Here is a 12,548-nt window from a genome sequence, read left to right on the forward strand (position 1 = left end):
CCTGCAAAACCTTTCAAAGATCTTTCCCAGATCAAGCATTTTAGTTATGCAAGAAATATAGTCAGGAACAATAGAAGTTAATATGTAGGGATATGTAACAGATTAAGCATAATTGACTTAAATCACATGACAGTCGAATCATTCAACATTCAGCAAATCAGATTATAATTAATCAAGTTAAGGAAGTTGAGGTTGATTCAAACTAAATTTCATTTCCTTCATTAACAAGATATTACATTGTAAGACACAAAACAAGGAACAAAAAGTAAACACACAAGATGGCATTCGAAGGCATACAAAACAAAAAAGAAACAACAAATTGATGACTAGCATAACTCAAATCACATCACTGAACCAACTAATCCCTTGTTACACATGAGAGTGCATAGTGTTGCCTTAAGTTGTTTTTTCTTTCGTTCCTTTACGTATTAACAAGTCAACTTTTTCCTTAAGCTGATCAAGCTTGTTCTCAATATTCTGAAGTTGATTGGTAGCAAATTGTATGCAACAGTTACTGGAGTGTGTATTGTTTCTCTGTTCAGGTGTGACAGAAGTATTTCCATACTTATATAATAAATTTTCTTCACCTTTGAAGCATCATCCTCTCAGTGTTCTTGTCAGCCTAAATGAAATTAGAGTATTCTGATTTATCATGTTTGTACAGTTACACCTGGACTTTCTTTCTCCTAAGATGTTAACTCCTTGCTCTTTAAGAATCTTACTTACCAATAATGCATAAGGTAAGTAAATTGATCTATTCAATTCACTTTCAATCATATGATCTTTCAGTACCCTTACCCAATTGGTGGGAACATTATTTTTGAGCACATACAACAGGAAGATATCATCAGTTGTCATCCTTGAATTAGATATTCTTCCAGGAAGAATCACAGAGGCCAAAATGTGAGCCATTACTCTTTCTTCTATTTTAAGCCCTTCATGATTAAAGTTCCTTATAGCATAACAGTCATCAGGCGATCTTAGCCGTGTCGGTACCAGGGGGTATGGTAACAGTGAGTATAGCGCAACAAAATAAAACTTAGAGTAGCAGAAAGTGTGTTCGGTCACTATTTAAGTCAAAATGGTCCGTTTTATAAAATTAATTTTCTTTCAGAAAATTTATCGAACAGTTGATATGCGTAAGAACGTAAAAAGTGTGGGGAATAGAAAAATCACACAAGTATTTTTCACTAAATCCGTAAGGAGTGTAGGGAATAGAAAAATCTACGTCCAGTCGTTAATCACTATAAAAAGTGATTAACAGTTCCACTAAAAAGATGTTTCACAGATTACAATAATAGTGAATAAAAACAGATAAATAAACCTTCCTTCGACGAACGAACTGGAAGAAGAACACTCTGCCAACTCGAAGAGAACCGCTCCGACTTTCGACAAACGAAACGCGAGCTTCTCCTATTCACGAGACCAAGCAGAGCACCTTGCTAACTCGAAGAGAGCTTGCTCCGGCTATCGACACACGGAACGCGAGCCTCTCCCGTTCACGAGACCAAGCAAGGGAACTTTAAATTATAGCTTCTGAGAACTTCCTCTGACAAACAGTATTCTGCTAAGCTTCTGTTAAAAAATTGCTTCTGAACTTCTCAGAAACCCAATATATAGCCAGCTGCTCTGAATATCAAAGGTCAAGTCCCAACTGCCACGAATAATCGATTATTGTAAGTAATAATCAATTATTTAAGTCCGTTACAGGTTTTTTCAAAATGTGATAATTGATTATATTAAGTGATAATCGATTATACCTGAAAGACTTGTGATAATCGATTATTGCTTCTCCATAATCGATTATTGCAGTTAAAAATGCAAGTTTTACAAAGTTTATAAGACTTTCCTACTACATTTAATTTCTACAAATTGCTTTTAAATAATTCTAATATCTTTTTCAATTAAAGCTTCTTGCAGCATCATCAAAACAATTGTCTTCAAGATTTACCAATACTCCTTATTGGTAACAATCTCCCCCTTTTTGACTATGATCAAAAATTCAATTTTAAAAGCAACTTTGGCTTACCTGCAAAACATACAAGCTAACAGACAAACAAAACAGTTAGCAATACCTGTATCAAATTATACTTCTCCCCCTTTTTGATCATAAGCAAAAAGATTTTATGTAAAAAGCTCCCCCTAAATATGATCTCCCCCTCAATTAAACAAAGTATGCATATAATCAAGAGATCATTTTATTTATGAAAAGAAGGTTACATCATTAGAAGAAACATAAAAGACAAAATTATAACATAGATGAAAGAGCAAGCAAACATAGAAACCTATCTCTATAACAAATCATGCTAACATAGAAACCTATCTCTAAAACTCAGGGCTAGGGGATCTCTCAGGTGGTTGAAGGTTTAAATGAGATTTTATGTTGGATAGGCGAACATCAAGATCAAGAAATTGATCAACCAAGTATTCATCAATAGATTTCTGCCACTCATAAACCCCTTCAAAGTGTGTTTTCTGTGCTAGACTTAAATTCTCTATTTACGTAATAATCTAGCAAAATGTTCTTCCATGGAGAGTGAGGAGGATGAAGGCATGGTTGATGGACCAGCATCAGAAGGAGCAACAGCGCTAACTGGTTCTGCCATATGAGTATCCATGTCATCATCTTCATCTTCATCAGGATGGTCATCATCTTTGTGGATGAGAACTCTTCCTCTGGTAATGAATCCCATCTGACGAAAGGTAGTATCTCCAATTTCTGAACCAACTGCTTGAATGACTTCAACAAGTTCTCCTTCAACATTAACACCTTTGTACTCCAAAATTCTAGAAACAAGAAGAGCATAGGGAAATTGATAGGAATGGGATTTCTTAGCTTTTACCATTGTGTCAGAATTAAGAGCAGGCCAATCGATGTGTATGTGATTTAGGATCCCATACAAAAGAAGTAGATCCTGCTCAGAGCATTGAGCATGGTTGGTTGCTCTAGGACATAGTATCCAGACAATCAAGTAGTGAATCATCCTTTCTTCAACCTTGAAACCACCAAAAAGCAATTGCCTTCGGTTAGTCTGCTGTTCAGGGTGACGCAAGAAGGATTGGAAAGCCATCAACCTATTGAAATCTTGAAGTCCTAGATGAACTTTTACAACATCATCCCAGATGGTAAGTTAGGCAACGTTGGTCTACACATCATCATCTAAAATAATGCGGACACCCTTCACTTTAGTGGATATAATCCCATCTCGATATCTCAAGTTGAAGTAGAAAATTCTTATGAGATCGGAATAAATGCAACCTTTTTGCTCCACCAGATGTGTGAGTCCTTGACCAGCAAAAAGATCTGGAAATTGAAATCCATAGAAACGGAAAAAGTCAAGGCGAATATATTTTACCACCATGATTCTCCTTTCTTGCCATGAATTCACAAAATCCGCATGTTTTTCTGGATCTGAAATCCATCCATCTATGGTTGCAGGACGTGATTGAGAGCAAAAAGATGCTCCAACAGCTCTGCGGAGATGTCTTCTTGAATAAGCCATGGAGGAAGTTTAAGGGAGTGAGACTTTGAGAATAGTGAAGAGAAATGGAGAGGATTTTAGCTCTAGATTTGATTCCAGATGTATATGGGCGCAAAGGAGTGACTAACAATCAATTATGGGGGGCTATTTATAAGAAAAATGGAAAAACTAGCCGTTTATAGCCGTTATGGGACGCACCAATGGCTCTATTTTTGAAACTGTCAGCGTGATAATTGATTATGGCTTGTGATAATCGATTATCAGCTCAATAATCACTGTCCAGAAATTGCATGATAATCGATTATGCCTGATGATAATCGATTATCTGTTCAAAATTTCCCAGATTTGAGTTTTGAGTTTGTATAATCGATTATTGCCTTGTGATAATCGATTATGAAGCGTAAATTTTACGAAAATATAAAAATTTTCATAAGTTTTGATCCTAAGATATATCTAATACTCCTAACTCTCTTCTAAGCTCAAAAAATCTATCCTTAGGTAGTGCTTTGGTGAAAATATCAGCTAATTGATGTAAGGTATCAACATATTCAATTTGACAATCCCCTTTTTGAATATGATCTCTTAAGAAATGATGTCTAATCTCAATGTGCTTAGTTCTTGAATGCATTATGGGGTTCTTAGTCAGATTTATAGCACTTGTATTATCACATTTTAAAGGAATATTATCAAGGAAGATATCAAAGTCTTCCAGTTGTTGTTTCATCCACAAAATTTGGGCACAACAATTGCCAGCTGCAATATATTCAACTTCAGTGGTAGACAAAGCTACACACGCTTGTTTCTTTGAGTGCCAGGACACCAAAGAAAATTCCAGAAAATGAAAAGTTCCACTAGTACTTTTCCTATCAATTTTACAACCACCATAGTCTGCATCAGAATAACCTATTAAACTAGGTGAAGCATCAGATGGATACCAAAGTCCAAAGGAAGTGGTTCCCTTAAGGTATTTTAAGATTCTCTTAACAACAGTCAAATAACATTCTTTAGGATTGTCTTGATACCTAGCACATACACATACACTTTGCATAATGTCTGGTCTACTCGCAGTTAGGTATAACAAGGATCCTATCATGCCTCTAAACATAGTTTCATTCACTCCTTTTCCAGATTCATCCTTATCTAAATAACATGAAGTTGCCATAGGTGTACTAGCTTCTTTGCAAGTATCCATACCAAATTTCTTAAGAAATTCTCTACAATATTTTGTTTGGGAGATAAAAGTACCTCCATTCATTTGCTTTATCTGTAGTCCTAAGAAGAAATTTAGCTCACCCATCATAGAAATCTCAAACTCACCTTGCATTATTTTTGCAAATTCTTCACACAAAGAGTCATCAGTTGACCCAAATATAATATCATCTACGTAAACTTGCACAATCAAGATGTGTTTTCCTACTTTCTTTATGAATAAGGTTGAATCAACCTTTCCTCTAGAGAAATCATTATCAATTGAGAAGGTACTAAGTCTTTCATACCAAGACCTAGGTGCCTGTTTAAGACCATACAGGGCCTTTTTCAACTTATAAACATGATCAGGAAATTTGAAATCCTCAAAACCAGGAGGTTGACTAACATACACCTCTTCTTTTATAAATCCATTTAAAAACACACTTTTCACATCCATTTGATACAGTTTAAATTTCATCAAAGATGCATATGCAAGTAATAATCTAATTGCTTCTAACCTGGCTACCGGTACATATGTTTCATCATAGTCTATACCTTCCTCTTGACAATAGCGCTTTACAACTAGCCTTGCTTTGTTCTTTGAGATGTTTCCATCCTCATCAAGCATGTTCCTGAATACCCATTTGGTTCCTATGACTTGATAATTATCTTGCTTTGGAATAAGTTCCCAGACTTCATTCCTTTCAAATTGGTTTAGCTCTTCTTGCATAGCAAAGCACCATTTATCATCTTGAAGAGCTTCCTTTATGTTCTTGGGTTCTATCTAAGACACAAAAGCTACAATTAGACAAAAATTATTAAGATTATGTCTAGTAGTTACTCCTTTTGAAATATCTCCAATGAAGTTGTCCAAGGAGAGCCCTCTTGGTTGTTGATAGCTTTTAGGATCAACAGCTTGAGGTCTTTCTTGAAATTCTGGAGGATAGTTCTCATTTAGATACATCTCTTCAAGTGCTTCCCTTAAATAATCCTCATCGCCTGCAATGGGTTTATTTGACTCAAGAGGGTTTACCTCAAGGTCCACAATCTCATCAAAGACAACATGCATTCATTCTTTAATCATCAAAGTTCTTCTATTAAATACTCTATATGCTTTACTAGTCAAAGAATATCCTAGAAAAATTGCTTCATTATATTTTGCATCAAATTTTCCAAGATTATCTTTTCTATTATTTAATACAAATCATTTGCATCCAAATATTTTCAAATGAGATACATTTGGTTTTCTACCATTTAACAGTTCATAAGGAGTTAATTTCAGAATTGGCCTAATAAGCATCCTATTCAACACATAACACGCAGTGTTAACTGCATAAGCCCAAAAGTATTTTGGCACATTAGATTCATTCATAAGCGTTCTAGCTAACTCTTCTAGTGACCTATTTTTCCTTTCAACAACACCATTTTGTTGGGGAGTTCTAGGAGCTAAAAAATTATGTGCAATGCCATGTTCTTCACAAAATTTTTCAAAGGATTCATTTTCAAATTCTCCACCATGATCACTTCTCAATGTTTTGATTTTCAAATCTTTCTGATTTTGAATACGTTTTGCAAAAGATTTAAAAGCTTTGAAAGCTTCACTTTTCANTGTTAAAAAGAAAGTCCAAGTAAATCTAGAATAATCATCAACAATTACAAGAGCATAGTAATTTCCACCAAAACTTTTAATTCTAGATGGACCAAATAAGTCCATATGAAATAGTTCTAAAGGTTTTGAAGTAGAAATCATGCTTTTGGATGAAAATGAAGATTTGGTTTGTTTACCTTTTTGACATGCAGTGCATAATTTGTCTTTCTCAAATTTCATTTTAGGCAAACCAATTACAAGATCTTTTGAAATCAATTTATTCAAATGTTGCATATGAATATGTGCGGCTCTTTTATGCCATAGCCAAGGATTTTCTTCTTTAGCAACTAAGCATGTTATACTATGACTAGATGCACTTTTAATATCAATTAAATAAATATTGTTATGTCTAACACCTTGCAAAGCAATATCAGCAGAATCTTTAAAGTAAACAGTGCATTTATCACTTTCAAAAGTTACCTTGAGACCTCTGTCACACAATTGACTTATGCTTAGAAGGTTATGCTTGAGGCCTTCAACATATGAAACATCTCTTATAGTCAATGTGTTTCCTCCTCCAATGTCTCCGGTACCCATGATTCTACCTTTATTGTCATTTCCATAAGTTACGAATCCTTGCTTTTTCTTCTCAAAAGAGATGAACCTTTTCTTGTCACCTGTCATGTGTCTTGAGCAACCACTGTCAAGATACCACAATGACTTCTTTGACTTTGTTGGTTCCTACAAAACAAATTAACAAGAATTTTAGGTCCCCAATCTCAATATGGGTCCTTAGGGTTAGTTTATGCAAGTATATATCATTTCACCACTTTAATCCATGGATATTTACCATTTGGAACACCAAAATGTTTAATGTTTCATTTGTTTGATGTGTGTCCATGCTTCATACAGTAAAAACAACACACATTCCTCACTTTATTTTTAACAAAAGTCCCTTTTTCAACCCAAACTCTACGAGTTTTTCTTATTTTGGACTTATTATTTTGATGCGTGTTTCTATTGAGGTTTGTCTTAGCATGTGAATTGGTTTTGGTTGCCTTTGCAAGTAAGTTTTCAAGTATGTCAATATCAAACATATGACTCTTACAAGACAAACATTCAACAGGTTCAATAGTAGCATTTGCATCAGACAATTTTGTTTCTAAAGTACTGACTTTGTTTCTTAAAGCAACTTCATCATCAAGAAATTTATCATATTTCAATTTCAATTCATTGTGCTCTTTCTTAAGCTTTTTATGTGCAACATCAAGTTTTTCATATTCATTCATTAGTTCAAAGAAAGCCTTTTGCAAGTCTAATTCACTAGATTCAAAGTTGGAATCACTTACTTGGCTTCCAGTATCTTCTGAGTCAGCCATTAGACAAATATTAGCTTCTTCATCTGAATCACTTGAGCTTGTTGAGCTAGAAGCATTGTCCTCCCAAGCTATGTAACCTTTCTTTTTCTTTTGAAATTTTCTTTCCTTCTTGTCTTCACTTTTCTTGTTCTTTGGACACTCAGTTTTCTTGTGTCCTCTTTCTCCACATCCATAGCATTTTATACATGAAGGAGATTCTTGATTTTCTTTCCTTTCTTTATGAAATTTGTCCTTTCCTTTTGCCTTCATAAACTTGGCAAATTTCTTTATCATAAGGCTCATGTTCTCCTCATCAACGTCTGAATCATCATCTTCAATCCTTTTAGAACTCTTTCCCTTAGGGATCTCGGACTTGAAGGCTAGAGTCTTTCTTTTGCCTTGATCCTCTTCAGCAGTTAATCTCCTCAACTCAAGCTCATGCTCACGGAGCTTTCCAAACAGAATTGGCATCGACATTTGAGTGAGATTCTGAGACTCCGAGATGGCTATCACCTTTGGTTGCCAAGACCTATCCAATGATTTCAAAATTTTTACATTTAATTCATCAGTATCAAAAGTCTTACCCAACCCTGTTAAGTGGTTCACTATGTGAGTGAAACGCTTTTGAACATCAGAAATTGTTTCTCCAGGTTGCATTCTGAACATCTCATATTCCTGAATGAGAATGTTCTTCCTTGCTCGTTTCACATCCTCAGTTCCTTCATGAGTGACCCTGAGAACTTCCCAAATTTCCTGTGCTGTCTTACACACTGAAATTCTATAAAATTCATCAAGTACAACAGCAAATGAAATAATATTACGAGCTTTGATATCAAATTGAGCTCGTCTATTTTCTTCAGCGGTCCAATTAAAATATGGTTTTTCTACATCTACACCATCAACTGTGCTTTTAGGAATAAAAGAACCATTTTGTACAGCTTCCCAGATGCCTCTGTCAACAGACCCCATAAAATTTTCCATTCTTACTTTCCAGAAAGCATAGTTATCACCAGTAAAAAGTGGTAGTCTGTTAATAGAAGCACCCTCGGCATATACAAGGTTTTGATTGTGACCGGCCATTTTTGCAAATTTTGAAGGACTATCAAAGCAAGCTCCGATACCAATTGTCGGTACCGGGGGGGTATGGTAACGGTGAGTATAACGCAACAAAATAAAACTTAGAGTAGCAGAAAGCGTGTTCGGTCACTATTTAAGTTAAAATGGTCCGTTTTATAAAATTAATTTTCTTTCAGAAAATTTATCGAACAGTTGATATGCGTAAAAACGTAAGGAGTGTAGGGAATAGAAAAATCACACAAGTATTTTTATACTGGTTCGATTCAACACAATCTATGTCCAGTCATTAATCACTATAAAAAGTGATTAACAGTTCCACTAAATAGATGTTTCACATATTACAATAATAGTGAATAAAAACAGATAAATAAACCTTCCTTCGACGAACGAACCAGAAGAAGAACACTCTGCCAACTTGAAGAGAACCGCTCTGAATTTCGACAAACGAATCGCGAGCTTCTCTTATTCACGAGACCAAGCAGAGCACCTTGCTAACTCGAAGAGAGCTTGCTTCGACTATCGACACACGAAACGCGAGCCTCTCCTGTTCACGAGACCAAGGAAGGGAACTTTGAACTATAGCTTCTGAGAACTTCCTCTGACAAACAATATTCTGCTAAGCTTCTATTAAAAAATGTTGCTTCTGAACTTCTCAGAAACCCAATATATAGCCAGCTGCTGCTCTGAATATCAAAGGTCAAGTCCCAACTGCCACGAATAATCGATTATTGTAAATGATAATCGATTATTTAAGTCCGTTACATGTTTTTTCAAAATGTGATAGTCGATTATATTAAGTGAGGTTAAAAGCTCTTTTTGGTCCCAGTTTTGGTTTGGAAAATTCGAAATGGTCCCCATGTTTTTTTGTGTGTTCAATTTGGTCCTAAAGAACGTAATTAGTGTTCAATTAAGTCCTTTTCACTGACTCCGTTAAAATTGTTAACGGCAAGCTGTCTAACTGGGCAATCAGAGAATGAAATGTCATTTATTTACTTAAGTGGATCTAATGAGGTGGATTTATTATTTTTGAGGCTTCATTTCTCACAATTTCTCAAAATGAAACGTCACAAGGAGTGAAGGCTTCCTTTCTCTTATCTTTCTTGGTTCTGATTGGGGGGTTTTTGCACGTTGGGGATGCAGGTTCAGGTGGCTAGGGTGTGAACTCCTTTTTCGCAGCGCCAGGGCTCATGGGGAGGATGCTTCACAGTTTCTTGGCTTGTGATTTAAGGTTGTTCTTGTGTTTCTATTTCTTCTCTACAGGTTGACAATTATAGGTTGAAGGTTTTAATCTTGTAATTTGGGGGTTTGGTTTTAGGGTTTCTGAATTTGGGAATTTTTTGGGGGTTTGGTTTTAGGGTTTCTGAATTTGGGAATTTTTTGGGGTTTCTGTTCTTGGTTTTTCTGATGTTGCGATTAGAGGAGTTGGAATCTTTGTTTTCAAATTGGATTTTGGGGATTTCCTGTACTTGAGTTATTTTTTTTTCTTTTTGAAATTTGGAGTTAGGGGTCCTAGTTCTTGCGTTTTTGGATTTTAATTAATGGTGGTGACACAAGTTTGCGATAATGGAGGAGCTGATGGGTACGGCCAGCAACGATATCTCCGACAACGTTGGACTATAGGGTGGTGTTAGGGCCATTCACTGATGTTCTTCCCAATCTTGCAGATCTCCCTTCCAAGCCATGATCAACCCTTTAGACATTAATACTCTTAATTTAATTTTGAAAATAATAAGCCTAATATCAGAAAAAGAATTTCAAAAATAATAAATCCACCTCATTAGATCCACGTAAGTAAATAAATGACATTTCATTCTCTGATTGCCCGGTTAGACAGCTTGTCGTTAACAATTTTAACGGAGTCAGTGAAAAGGACTTAATTGAACACTGATTACGTTCTTTAGGACCAAATTGAACACAAAAAAAACACGGGGACCATTTCGAATTTTCCGAACCAAAACTGGGACCAAAAAGAGCTTTTAACCTATTCAGTGATAATCGATTATACCTGAAAGACTTGTGATAATCGATTATTGCTTCTCCATAATCGATTATTGTAGTTAAAAATGCAAGTTTTACAAAGTTTATAANACTTTCCTACTACATTTAATTTCTACAAATTGCTTTTAAATAATTCTAANATCTTNTTCAATTAAAGCTTCTTGCAGCATCATCAAAACAATTGTCTTCAAGATTTACCAATACTCCTTATTGGTAACAAGCCATTCTTTGTAAATGTCTTTCTTCCGCAGTAAACTATCTTCCTAAGATAGTATCAGATGAGTAGGCTCAATATCAGCTGTTAGTCCAATCATATATAGCCAGGTGTTGTCATTAATCATAATGTCAACTCCTTTGACTCTAGAGTGAATGTTTCCGTCTACTAGTTTCAGGTTGTGATAAAATACTTTCACAGGGTTAGGATACCACCAGCCCTTCAGTTGAACCAAAGACGAAAGATCATCAGATTTCAACCAACTCGGAAACATAAACCTTCTCTTTCGAATATATTCAAATCAATGAACTTTGGGGTAGCAATAATCTTTATAGTTCCATGAGTGAATCTTTCTCGAACATCATCGTTGCTTATCCATCCCATAGGATTAGCTTCTCTTTCACAAGCTTTTTCTACTGTAACAGTTTCAATTTTAACATTCTTAGCAGATAACAAAGCTTCATTTAACTGTTTCTCTAATTTTTCATTTTTCAGCAACAAGGTTGTTAATCTTATTTTCATAATCTCTTCTTTCAGAGTTTAGTCGATTAACCTTGTACTGTATTCGCATTGCTTCAAAATTTAGTTTTTGAAAAGCATCTTGCAGCAAATCATACTTGATTTCCACTAGTTCATTTGAGATGTCTGCATCACTATCGTAATCATCCCAATTTACTCCATTCATATAGCACAAGTTTGATTCCTCCTCTTGGGCAACATCTTCATCACTTGAGCTTTCAGAATATGTATTCTCCTAAGCAATGTATGCTCCTTTTCTTTTCATATTTCTACCTTGAGGGAATCTTTCTTTCCTTTCTGCTTAGGCTTCACTTCAGGACAATCAGGCTTGATGTGTCCTTCCTGTCCACATTCATAACACTGGACAACATTTTTACTGAAGCTATTCTTTTTGCCTTGACCTGCATGGTTAATCAGTTGACTATCATTTTGTATAAGTCGACTAAATTTCCTTACCATCAAGGTGATCAATTCTTTCTTGTCCATGTCTGTTTTTGAGTTGTTCTTGCTTGTAGCCTTCAGAGCAATGAACTTCTTTTCTTCAATCTCTTCTTCATCCTTTAATATACCAAGTTCCAATTCATGTTCATGTAACTTGCAAAACAAGGTAGCCATGTTCATCGTTGTGAGATCTTTGGATTCAGAGATTGTTGTGACTTTTGGTTGCTAATTTTTGTTCAAACTTTTCAGAATCATGATATTGATTTCTTCTTTGTCAAATACCTTCCCGAGAGCCATGAGATGATTTACATTGTGAGTGAATCATTTTTGCACATCATAGATGGTTTCTCCAGCTTTCATTCTGAACAATTCATACTCTTGTATTAGGGAGTTCTTTCTTGCTCTCTTTACTTCATCTGTGCTGATGAGTGGTTATTTGTTGAACTATATTTAGTTTATTGCACTTAAATAAACCAGGGAATTGTGTTTAATTGTCTGTTATTTTCCTGTTTTCCGAATTCTGCTTAATTTGGTTGGGAATTTGTAATTGTGCTAATTTGGGTTTTCTGAGCTGATTAAGTGTATTTTGGTTGCAGGGAAATTTTGGGAAACATCAATTGAAGCATTAGGGATGGTGGCATAATTATTCAAGACTCAACATTTAGCCATTTTCATTTTTATAA

Source organism: Vigna radiata, unplaced genomic scaffold (genome assembly GCF_000741045.1).
Source record: "Vigna radiata var. radiata cultivar VC1973A unplaced genomic scaffold, Vradiata_ver6 scaffold_147, whole genome shotgun sequence".
Taxonomy (NCBI): Eukaryota; Viridiplantae; Streptophyta; class Magnoliopsida; order Fabales; family Fabaceae; genus Vigna; species Vigna radiata.